A 13,809-nucleotide genomic window follows, 5' to 3' on the forward strand; every position below is an offset into this window, starting at 1 on the left:
AAGCTTTCGTGAGCTACAGCTCACTTCATCGGATGCATACTGTGGAAAGTGTAGAAGATCTTTTTATACACACAAAGCATGAAAAAATACCTCCCCCCACCCTACTCTCCTGCTGGTAATAGCTTATCTAAAGTGATCACTCTCCTTACAATGTGTATGATAATCAAGTTGGGCCATTTCCAGCACAAATCCAGGGTTTAACAAGAACGTCTGAGGAGGGGGGGCGGGGGGGGTAGGAAAAAACAAGGGGAAATAGGTTACCTTGCATAATGACTTAGCCACTCCCAGTCTCTATTCAAGCCTAAGTTAATTGTATCCAATTTGCAAATGAATTCCAATTCAACAGTCTCTCGCTGGAGTCTGGATTTGAAGTTTTTTTGTTATAATATCGCAACTTTCATGTCTGTAATCGCGTGACCAGAGAGATTGAAGTGTTCTCCGGCTGGTTTATGAATGTTATAATTCTTGACATCTGATTTGTGTCCATTTATTCTTTTATGTAGAGACTGTCCAGTTTGACCAATGTACATAGCAGAGGGGCATTGCTGGCACATGATGAGACTGGGAGTGGCTAAGTCATTTTGAAAGGTAACCTATTTACCCTTGTTTTTTCCTACCCCCCTCCCCCAGACGTTCTTGTTAAACCCTGGATTTGTGCTGGAAATGGCCCACCTTGATTATCATACACATTGTAAGGAGAGTGGTCACTTTAGATAAGCTATTACCAGCAGGAGAGTGGGGTGGGGGGAAGTATTTTTTCATGCTTTGTGTGTATAAAAAGATCTTCTACACTTTCCACAGTATGCATCCGATGAAGTGAGCTGTAGCTCACGAAAGCTTATTATCTTTAAAAGGGGCAATAAAGATGACTTGGGAAGTGATAAACCAGTCAGCCTACCTGGAAAGATACTGGAACAAATTATTAATCAATTTGTAAATACCTAGAGGATAATAGGGTTATAAGAAATAGCCAGCGTAGATTTGTCAAGAACAAATCATGCCAAAACAACCTAATTTCCTTCTTTGACAGGATTACTGGCCTAGTTGATAGGGAGGAACCAGTAGCAGTGGTGTATCTTGATTTTAGTAAGGTTTTTGATACCATCCCACATGGCATTCCCATTAGCAAACTAGGGAAATGCGGTCTAGATAAAATTACTATAAGGTGGGTGCACAACTGGTTGAAAGAGCATCCTCAAAGAGAAGTTATCATTGGTTCGTAGTCAAACTTTGAGAACATACCTAGTGGGGTCCCACAGGGGTCAGTCCTTGATCCAGTACTATTCATTATTTTCATTAGTGATTTGGATAGTGGCATGGAGAATATGCTTATAAAATTTGTGGATGACACCAAGCTGGAAGGGGTTGCAAGCACTTCGGAGGACAGGATTAAAATTCAAAACAAACTTGACAAGTTAAAGAAGTGGTCTGAAATCAACAAGATAAAATTCAATAACGACAAATGCAAAGTATTACATTTGGGAGGGGAAAATCAAAGGCACAAACACAAAATGGAAAATAACTGGCTAGGTGGTAGTACTGCTGAAAAGGATATGGGGGTTAGAGTGCATCAAAAATTGAATGAGTCAAAAATGTGATGCACTTGTGAAAAAAGCTAATATTCTGGGGTATATTCTTCAAATATGTTAAGGCTGTTATAAAAATGACAGTGAGCAGTTGGGGGGAGGGATAGCTCAGTGGTTTGAGCACTGGCCTGCTAAACGCAGGGTTGTGAGTTCAATCCTTGAGGGGGCCATTTAGGGATCTGGGGCAAAAATTGGGGATTGGTCCTGCTTTGAGCAGGGGGTTGGACTAGATGACCTCCTGAGGTCCCTTCCAACCCTGATATTCTATGATTCTACGTTCTCTGTGTCCACTGAGGTTTGGACAAGGTGGGTTTAATCTGCAGCAAAGTAAATTTAAGTTAGACATTAGAAAAAACTTACTAACTATAAGAGTAGTTAAGCTCTGAAATAGATTTCCAAGGGAGGTTATGGAATCCCCATAATAGGAAGTTTTTAAGAACAGGCTGGACAAACACCTGTAAGGATGAACTAAGTTTACTTGGTCCTGCTTCAGCACTGGGGCTGGACTTGATGACATCTTGAAATCTCTTCCCACCCTACATTTCTGGGATTCTATGATTATTTGAACTATCAGTAGTTAATCAGTTTCAATATTGATACTATTATTCAAGACATAGGCCTCTGCCAGCTGTGAAGAATTCTGCCAAACTATGTCTCTAAATGTAGACCACCAAACTCATTTTCACTTATGGATTTGAACTCAGTCTTGATTCATCAATGAGATTTTTTTGGCATTTCAACATTTTAAACAGTTTTCACATACCTGTTCATTAAAATTCTAAAGAAGATAGATAATGAATAGTTTTAGTGAGGACTATTAAATTCTTTAGGAAGAGAAAAGAAGGACTTCATAACTGTTGAACTGTGCTATTGTTTACATTTATAATGGCTTTCCTTAAATAAATAAAATAGGTTGTTATTGGAATTATTCCTCATTCATCAGTGTTAAAGTATAGAAATACCAGTGATTCATTAAAAATTTCAAAAGTGAAAGATCTGTGCCAGTTAGTCCTTATGATCAATCCACCTTTGTCTTTCTAGAGGTAAAATTCAAATACATGCCACCCTTCCATGGAAAATAAATGATTTTTAAGTGGTCAACTTTTTATGTGATCAGAAGTACAGTATTTCAGTCCTACAGAGCTCCTGATATTCATATGTCCCTAATGCCAATGAAGACCATAGAATCCCACATTTAGCCCTTACACTATACACATATAACACTGAGATGTAAGCTCTGTGGGGCAGGGACCATCTCTTTATCTGTTTGTATAGTGCCTACCACAATGGAGCACTGATCCATGACCGGGGGCCTTAGCTGCTACCATAATACAAATAATTAATAATAATAATTAATAATAATGTATCTATACAAGGAGGACAGCTTAATATTCCTGTTTGATTTCCAGTTGTACACAGAAAAATGAATTAAACATACCACCCTATGAAACCTAAGTTACGCAGATAACTCATCAAAAATATCAGAGAGGTCATCCATCAGCTGTACATTCCAATTTCCTAAACAATTTACATCTATTCCAGAAATAAATTCTGACTTGTCTTGGTTCATGAAGTTTACAGTATTGTCTCTTTGGCCGGAGTGGTTAGCCAGTATTTGGGAACTTGCAGGGTTGTTTCCTCACAACTGCTTCTCCAGGTTTCCTGCTGACTTTCTCCTCTAACAAACAGGCTGCAAAATCAATATCTTACCCCACCCCTGCATTCATAATCCGGGAAACTCCTTGACCCACCTGGCATAGCTTTGATCTGCCATGTGCTTTGGGAAGTCCATCCATTGTTTGTAGCTGTCTCTACAAGACAAAAGGGCTTCGTTGCTCCTTCCATTAAGTCTGAAAATATGTTTGGCACACCTGTGGACTTTAACTAGTTCTGTGCTTGTGTTTGGCTCAAAGGGCTTGTCTTCACTACAGCTTTTGGTCGATTTAAGCTATGGAATTTGAGTTACATTAATAGCGTAACTCAAGTCGACGTGCTTAGATCTACTTACTGCGGGGTTTGACTGTTCTATCTCTTATTAGTAAACTCTGCATTGGATGTTTAGTCGGATTACTGTTATTAGAGGACGGACACAATAAACAAATGGTGGTGTGGGTGGGTGTCTATTGTTGGATGGGGATTTACATGTATAACTACTACTAGTGCTAATGGGAATTACACTCCCAAAGCACCTTCATGCATTAATCGGAGAATAAAAACTATGCTTTGTTTTTCAGGCAAAATGCTTTTAAAAAGCAAAGTATGTTGCTGGCATTTAACATTCAGAGATATATGGCTTTGTAAATAAGAGTCTGTAAAAGAATACATGAACCTTGTGATGGAAAAAAAGTGAAAATGGAACACACACAGACAAAAGGAGGAATCTGACAGATGAACTGAGTCAACTGCATAGATTAGATAGGAAGAGGAAATTAGAACTAGCACAAAGTACTGCCTAAAATGCTAACAAGCAGAGAACAAATAAAATAATGGATAACAGGAAGGGAACTGAACCAATATAAACAGTTGCAAAGGGTATTGTGGCAGGATTTCAAACTCAGAGTTTAAGGAAGACAGAAATGTTTAATTGTTGAGCAATAGTTTTTAAAAGATGTTTTACTGCAGGAACATGATATTGATGAAGTATTCAAAAATCGTGAGCCCTTTAAAATCATGGGTGTGTAGCAGTAAAGAAGGCTTTCTCTAGGAGTTCTTCCCCTATTGTTCCAGCAGGGAAGGGCAATGTTTGCTCTCTCCTCAAGGACTAGACCACAGGTCCCAATCCAAGCCTATTGGATCTCCGGGGATCCATGGGAGGACTTGTGCCTCTCCATTAGCTCAGGCTAATAGTGTTTCCACCTCTACATCCTCACTCAAATCCACATGATACTTAGTGTCACACCTTCACTGGAGCCTTTTACCAGTTCTTCCCTCTGGTCATAGCTGCTCCTCAACCCCCTTAGATAGAGGGTGGGTATCAGGCTCCGTGAATAAGATAGCACAGCCCTAGACTGAATTATTATTTTTAATTTCCTTGATCTGGGCATATAAGACTACTGTTGCAATAGCAGGAAGTCTGACAGAGACCACTATATATGGAGTATGTGGAACTCTGGGTAGTCAAATGCTGTTTATTATCTTCATGTAATTGAGAAAATGATGCAGAATGTTTATCTGTAAGTTTGCTCTGATTCTTTGAAACAGTTACGCAACATTCTGAGCTTGTTCTCTGATAAGGCAGAAAATATATGAATATTTGTGTGTTTGTGAATATAAACATATAGGGTTTACTGTTCTGGATCAGATCAATGGTCCATTAATCTTTCTCCCACAGTAGTCAGTACCACATTCTTCAGACAAAGGTTTGAAGACCTTCTCAGAATGAACAATGATGCAATGACATGCCATTGCCAGAAATTTCTTCATACACCCAAGCAGGTGGTGGTTGGTTTATGTCCCGAAGAATTGTGAGTAATATCCCTTATACATTTTAATTCTAGTTTATGGTCAACATTTTCAAAAGTGATTAGTGATTTTGGGTGCCCAATTGAAGATACCTCAAAGGGCATGATTTTCAGAGGGCAGATGCTTTCTGTGCATCAGGCCCCTTACCGTGTCTCCAGTTGTGTCCCAAAACCAGAGGCAACATGGGTGCAGGGCCGGATTAACCTTTTGTGAACCCGGCACCAAACTTATTTGTGGGCCCCCATGGGAGCAATGGAGCATGGCTCTGAGACTGGCCGGGCTTCTGCACCAGTCGCAGGCGGCTCAGCTCCGGGGAGACAGGTGGGGCCCCTCAGGTGGTGGGAAGCAGAGACTGCCCAGAGCTGGAAGTGCACTGGGGTCCGTCTAGGGGGCAGAGAGGAGCAGGGGAGTGGGGCCAAGGAGGCAGCAGGCCAAGAGGAGCAAGTGGTGGGTTGGGGGAGCCAGAGGGGTCTCGGGGTCCAGTGCAAGCAGAGCAGGCCGGGGCCTCTTCTAAGTATGGGTCCAGCTCCATGAAGCCACTGGAGCCATTGTAAACCCAGGACTGCATGGGTGGGGAGCAGAGAGCATGCAGGGTCATGTACTTCCTCTCCTAGATTTGCTGCTTGGCTTGTATTGAGCATGCTCAGTAACACTGCTGAAGCCAGCTGCCCTCACTATGCCCCCTCCCTATCGGCAGGCATCAATCATCTCTGCCGAAAACCACTATTCACTTTTGAAAATGTAAACCAATATCATTATCAATATACATACCTACTCCATACATAGCCTTTGAAAAGTGGGAGTGGCTTCTATTGTAGCCTCTTCCTCCTCAGTCCCTCCTTTTGTAGTTGCATATAACTTCCTTTAAATAAATTGAGATTAAAGGGTGTTAGGCACCATGGCACTTTTGAAAATTCCACAGGGTGCCTAGCCTAGCTGCATCTTTAGGCACCAAAATACCTTTGAAGATCTGGCTCAGAATCCTATCCCACTGAGCTCACAGTAAAAAAAAAGTGATGGGTGAAAGGTGGGGAAAAAAGATAAACATGCATTATTTTAATGTTCCAGTCACAAAGTTTGAACATGTGCAAGTCAAACTGTTGAAAAGCTTTTACTTAGAAATTGGCTTGTAGATCAGAAATGATCTAAGGAACAAGTCAAGTTTGAAAGAAATTGGCTTGGTAGTTCTTAAACTATGAGCATGACAGATGTTTCTCACACTGTGGAATTCTCTCTCAGATGTCTTGTCTTAATGGTAAACTGGGGAATTCACTGATCTGGTTGGAACTTCTAGGTTTTACTGTAATATAAATAATAATAGCAATAATAACATTTAGGATACCATATGTAGAAGAATTCACTATGTGTTTGTTTTGTTTGTTCATTTTAGAGAATGCTGAAGATGTTATAAAACAGTTTAGCACTTGTTGCAACTTCCAAGTACTATAAACATCAAGACACCAAACACATTTGGAAGTCTGAGACAGTTGAAAATGTGAAGAGGACAAGATGCCACTTTCTTAGCAATTCCATATCATCAAGGAATGACCACTGGACTGGGAACCCAGAACAACGGAATTCTAATCCTATTTCTAACACTGACATGCCTTACTGATACTTTGTACTCATCCAGCACTTTACAAACTTACTAAAAAAACCCGATAGCATTCTACTAAGGTTTTATTCCCTTAAATTATTTATATGTATCTGAACCTTAATTCTATTTTAACAATGCTTTTTTGGAATAAGAATACTTTTCTTAGCAAGACAGAGCAGCATTATGTTGTAAGGAGCATGCAATCTGACGACCCTGCAATGTTGATCCTTTATTTTTATGTCATTATTCTGCTGTGGTGATGGTCACTGAGAAATAACTGAATGACTGTGTATGGTAAGGAAATGTTTTCAGGGACTGCTCCTCCCAACAGGATTATGAACCAATGGGTCTATACTGGGCATGTACCCATTGGCCACTACCCCCTGTGCTGCCCTAACTTACCTACTACACTCCAACCATTCCTTCAGAGAAAGCTTCAGAACTTCAAATTTTGCTTGGAGTTGTGGATTTTTCCTGTGGTGTGTTCCACTTTCAGGATCCCCTCTGCAATGTAAATGTAATGTTTGTGCTCCACTTTGGACCTTGCATATCCACAAAGGGTGACAGAGAATTTGGCTCTACCTGAAATTTTGACACTGAACATAGCTATAAATACAGCATTAAGACTGAAAAATATTCCATGTGTTTTATGAAGGATGGAGAGGAAGAATGGTTTAGTGAATAGGGCATGGGACCTGGTTCAGTTCCTGTCACAGACACAGACTTCTGCTGTGACCTTGAGTGAGTCACTCAATCTATCCAAAGTGCCTTTGTTCCTTATCTATAAAAGGAAGATAGTACTTCCCTACCTTACAGAAGTGTTGTGAGGATAAAATCAATGAACAATTGTGAGGTGCTTCAATACGATGGTGATGAGGTTCACGTAAGAACCTACATAGTGAAATAGAATTGGAACTGTTTCAACTTTCAGCAGACCCACTGAGGGCCAGCTGGTTTATTTGACATACCTGGTAATGGGATCTGGTACAAATGGAACATTTTTTTTAAAAAAACCTTAAATCTTTGGGAGCTCTGGGTCTTGTTTTAGCTTGTAACTAACTCCAGTTCCAGGAAGTGTACAGTGAAAGATCAAAGTAAGAAACACTAAGTAAGCTTGTTGAAATGAAGTGTTACTGGCATATGTTCTTCATCTCCCAAGATCATTGACCGTGTGCTTTAGCAGCTGGGATAGAAGACAAATGTTTTAGGCAGATTCAACAGAAAAGCCTGTACTTCATTCGATCAGCACAGAGCTTACCTCTTACTGAAAGACAGTAGCAAGTCTGAGGATGCATTTTTACAGGACCAGCAATATAAGGAGTTTACTCCCAGTAACTATTTTTATTGGCCATATTTTATAAATTATACTGGGGAGATGAGAAGCTGCACAGATCCAGAAGACGCTCCAGGAAAGATTGTGGCTCAGGAGCCACGATCCCTTCCCTATTCACGAGCATGAGTGGGAACCATGCACCACAGCCAGCCTATTCTGTGAGGTACTGCTGGGGTCATGGGCCTGCATTTTTCCTGGCCCCTTTGAGCCCCTAGGAATATATGGAGGGAGCAGTCCCTGACTCCAGATGCAGAGAGTGCAATTGTCCTTAGCCTTGTAGAGAGCACAACCACACCAGCCCAACTCCACACATCTGCATTATGTCTACTGACAAGCTGGCTTGGTGTTAACATACTTGATGCATCCCAGTGAATGTAGTCACCAGTTCCACTAGTGATTATCTGATCTGAAATAAAAACAAATTAGGCTGATTCATGCCCAAATTTAAATTGATAATTAGTCTCCTTAATCATGAAAGACAGTATTGTTTAGTGGATTAGGCCTGGGAGTTAGGAAACTTGGGTTCTATTTCTGATTTTGCCACTGACCTCCTATATGACCTCAGGCAAGTAACTTCACCTCTGTTTCCTTGCTCACCTTGTGTCTGTCTTGTCTATTTAGAGTGTAAGCACTTCATTAGAAGGGACAGTCTTCCACTAAGGGCTTCTCTATATGCAGTTTTTGCACCACTTTAACTAAATTAAGTTTTTTAAAATGATTTAGTTCAATCAGGGCACCTTCCATCAGGCTGCAGTTGTTTTGGTATCAATGTTTTTTATTTTGTTATAGCTTGTTGCAGTAAATGGCGTTTAAATATGTTTGTACAGTGCCTAGCACAATAATGCCCTATTTCAGCAGGGCCAATAAGTGCTACTGTAATATAAATAATTGCTAACAGTATCCATTAATCACTGTCATGCGGTGACATTTAGAGGGGTGTGTGTGTGTGTATATGTGTGTGTGTGTTATAATATAGAGCTGCTTTTACATTTGTATTTTTTTCTGGACTTTACTATCTTGGAAATACAGTGCACTGGCAGGAAGGATTTTAAAGTGCAAATTTTGTATGGTTAATTTCTGTACACTGTGAAATCCCCAGTTAGAAGCCATACTACTGATTGGGGCTTTAATATAAACGTACAGGTGAATATAAAGAAGGTTAGATAAGACAGAAATTGTAGAAGCAAATACAGTCCAGGTATTTAGAAGATCAGAGAGTAGCTCATGCTGTGTTGTAATATCTTTCTGACTTTTTGGCGGATCCTCCAGACTATTATATGACAGCTTAGCTTCTCACCAAGTAATATTAATCACTTCTTAATCAAGGTACACTGGTTTTCAGCTTAAGACTAAAGAGAACTGTTTAACAACGGAGCATTTTCAGAAATGATTGAATAATTCTTTGGTGGAGGCTGTAGGGGTGAATCTTTATTTATCTAAAGAATTAAAATGTTTTCTGCAAGCAAGGAACATTTCCTATCCCCAAATTCCAACCCGGCCTGAAATTAAAGTCTAATCACTGAGACTCAGCACACTAAGTACTTTCATTTCAGGCTGAATGCATTGTAACATGTAAATTTGAGGAGAGTTTTATTTAAATGAAGTCTAAATCCTGGTTTAAAAACAATTCTGTTACCATAGCTAATTGCTGCATGTGACTAGCGTTGTTAGTTTGTTCTTTATATCTTTTGGTTCAGCCTCTCACTGTACAGTATGTGATTTGGCAGCACCATACCTATAGTGCTGCCAACAAATCAGCACCATTTAATTCTTGATTTTTGAAGTGAATCTGTATTTCGTGAATTTCTAGAAGAAATCTAATCATTTTCATGTCCCTAAGAGCTACTTTGGCAATAGGGGTTATATGAAAACTTCTGTACCTCCAAAACTAGGTAACTTTATAACTTGCAAATAGCAGTAATGCTAATGTCTGTTTTCTACAGTTGCATATTTTCAAAGCATATGTTTATAAAGCAATATTTGTATCAGATATTTGCTCACTGACATTTTTGCACCTAACACACAGTTTATTGTATCCTTCCTCTTCAATCGTTTTAAGTAATACACAATATTCTATGTTATCTTTTCTCTCCTGTTCAGTTGTTGTTCCTTATAATTGATGGATGGTGCAGAATATGTTTTGATGCTAAGGCTGTTCCCTTCCTCATTGTGTTTGTGTGTGTATATATATCATGTCAATGGAACTATGCTCATTCACATCAGTTGAGAATCTGACCCAAACACACACACAGAAATTAGTTAAATGTTGGGACCTGAGACAGTTACTCAGTTGGTAAAACTAAAAATGGATGGCATCTATTTACATGAAGCCAAAGGAATATGCAAACACCAGATAAACAAGGTACTGTATAAGCTTCTCAACAGTGGCTCTGGAACGGGGGGGCCAGTGGACCCTGCCCCCTTCCCTGCCTCTTCCCCCCAAGGCCCCACCTCCCTGGCCAGGCCAGCGTTAAACCCGGCCGGGGACAGGAGCCCAGGCAGTTATGGGAGCAATGTGTGTGGACTCTCCAGCTACACACAGTGCAGGGGGGCCAAGAGCAGCCCCCAGCCCATATCCTTGCCCCTTGGACTCCCCACCCTGCCCAGGGCAATGGAGGAGGAAGGTCCACAACTCTGTGCCAGCTCCCCACAGCTGCCCACATGGCTCTGTCCCCAACCTGGCTCCAGCCGGGGGGCATCAGAGCTGCAGCCTGGTCATGGTAAGAGCCACACAGGCAGCTGTGGGGAGCCACAGAGCCTCCACCTGTCCTGAGCAGGGTGCCCAGGGGGCAGGGAAACTGGCTGGGGGCAGCTCTCCTTGGGCCTCCTGCACCACGGGCAGGTGAAGGGTCCACTGTGGCTCTCCACAGCTGCCAGCATGGCTTTTACCATGGCCAGGCTGCAGATCCAAGCCCCCCTCCACCCCCTGGCTGGAGTTGGGTTGAGCCGTGAGGGAAGCTGGGGAGAGCCACAGCAGACCCTCCACCTCACCTGCCCTGGACCAGGCAGGGAGCCCTGGGGGCAAGATTCTGCTTTTGCCGCCCCTCCCCTGCCACACACCCACCCCTGGCGGGGGGTGGGGGGGATCCCTGGTCCCACTCTGGCTTCTGGCTTAGCCAGGGATGTGGTCATGGGGGGCAGGGCCTCGGGGGGGGGCTTGGCCCCCCCACTATTAGGAAGCTCCAACACCCATGCCTCTCAATAGACACACACACCAGTACTTCAATCTTTGAGAGGTAGCTATTCTCTTTAAAAGTAATGGTACTCAACATTCCTGATTTATTTCTGAAGTTGTTATGCAGAGGCTGATATTTTTTGTCAAACTTTGATGAGTTGCTAACTGGTGATTTCCTGTTTCCTCTACTTTTCTGAAAAATAGAGAATAAGTTTAATATTGTGTGAGGTGAACCTTATTTTTTCACAGCTAATTTTTTAACAAAGCCAAACTAAAATAAAATTTGTTCTTTAAATACATAAAAAGTTATTTGACTCCATTTAATTCTAAATACAGTCTATACCTTATTTTTTCATTATGGTGAAAAGCACGAAGTGACTTCTACAATATTAAATGACTAATGAATTCAATTTTATAGCAATTACATTTGTTGATTTTCATCTCAATATATATGTTAATCTATACAACCTTTTAAAAATATCATTTCCACCTTCCATTAAACACTGAGTGTATTTCAAGCCACTTACATCCTAAAACAATGTTTATAGGTGTAGACAACACGCTGTTAATTTAATCTCTGTTTACAAACTGCTAAATGAAAGCGCCAAGTGTGTGTATTCTGTTTTCTGTCTCATGACAACTTGATGCTACTTATTCTTGTTAATGGCTTCTATCAGTGGGAGAGAAAATAATCTCAAAAGCTTTTGACAAAGTAGAGCAAAGTACTTTAGACAAACCCATAGATGGCTGCTTGGCCCAACCTGTAAGAAAATAAAACTTGCCCACAAATAGTTCTCCAACCATCCAAGAAAGACAGATGATCTTTGTTGAGGTTTCAGGAATCCGAAGAATCAAAAGAACATTCTGCAAGGGAGAACAGGATGGTGTGCTGCCTTCCTGGAGCCAACACACAAGACATTATTCTGAGATTGGGTAGGCTTCTGAAGTTGATGGACAAGAATCCATTGGTGATGGGTCATATCTGTAGTAAAGACACTGCATCACACGATATGTTGCAAATAAGAGAAAGTGTGATGAGGAAAAGAACATCCAAGTGATCTTCTCAGAGATTCTTCCTGCCCATGGGTGAAGGAAGGCCTAAAATTCTGGAAGGGAACCACTGGCTAGGTATGTGGTGTAGGGCAGACAGTTTTGGTTCTGTAGAATACTGGTCCACCTTCTACGGGGAGAGGGGTCTGTATAGTTTGGATGCCATCCACCTCAGTAAAAGGAGAGCCAATCTCCTCAGGGACAGGCTGGCTAAAGTAGTCAGAAGGGTATTAAACCAATAACTAAAACGGAGAGGATAAAGAGATGGACAATATGAGCACTCACTTAACACAAAATTGAAAAGGTAAGAACACAATTAATCCAGGAACTAAAGGTCATGAAGCAAACAAATTCTTTAATTGCCAATGCTAGGAGTCTGGGTAACAAATAAAAGGAACTAGAATTGCTAATTTAGTACTACACATTTGATCCAGTTGTTATGACTGAAAGATGATTTGCATGACTGGAATATTAAAATCATAGGTTATAACATATTTAGGAAGAATTAAGTGGGCAAAAGGGGAGGGGGAGTGGCAATGTATGTCAAAAATGGCATTACCTGTTTCCAAGTTACTGATAACTCAGAAGAAAGTGATCTTGAATGCGTATGGATCAATATCCTAACAGATAAAGAACAAGATGGGGGTATTAATTGATGTCTACTGCAGACCATTTAATCACACTGGGGAAAAGGATGACCAACTCCTTATGCACCTATGTTTAATGTGTAACAAAAAGAGCTCTGTGGTCATGGAGACTTCAATTTGAGAGATAGATGCTGCCAGCACTAAAACATCCTTGGAATTTCTAAATTGTTTACATGACAATTTCTTAACTCAAAAATGTTGCTTCCAATATGGGAGAATTCTATATTAGACCTCATATTGACAGATAAAAAGGAACTGCTCAGAGACCTTAACATTAATGGTAGCTTAGGTACAAGTGATCATGATTTGATCACATTTATAATGTACAAACAGAATAATGTCCAGGCTAGTAATATATGTTCTTGGTACTTTGAAAGGGCCAAAGCAGAAAGCAATTAAATTGTGAGCCAAATCAGTTGGGAGGTAGAATTTAGTCAAAAAATTGTGAATGATAATTGGGAATTGTTTAAGAACACTTTACTAGATGCACAAAAAGCCGCAACTCCACAATCAAGGAAGAGGGACCTAGTGGTTAAAAAACTTGCCTGGTTTAGAGAGGAACTGAAGGCAGCTATAAAAAATGAATGTAATAAATGGAAGAAAGGAGAAGTTGATAGTAATGAATATAAATCAGAAGTTAGGAACTGTAGAAATTTGATAAGGGGAGAAAAGGACGCAAGGAGAAATATGTGGCCAACAGAGTTAAGGATAAGAAGAAAGGTTTTAAAAATATTTTTAAGTATATTACGAACAAAAAGAATCCTAACAATGGTACTGGTCCATTACAAGATGAAAATGGTAGACTTATCAATAATAATGTAGAGAAGGCAGTGTTCAATGAATATTTGTGCTCTGTATTTGGGGGGAAAAACAGATGATGTAGCCATATAATAATGACTATTCTTCCCATTTCATTAGTATCTCAAAAGAATGTTAAATAGTAGCTGCTAAAATTAGAC

The sequence above is a fragment of the Chelonia mydas genome, chromosome 5, assembly GCF_015237465.2.
Source record: "Chelonia mydas isolate rCheMyd1 chromosome 5, rCheMyd1.pri.v2, whole genome shotgun sequence".
NCBI classification, from domain to species: Eukaryota; Metazoa; Chordata; order Testudines; family Cheloniidae; genus Chelonia; species Chelonia mydas.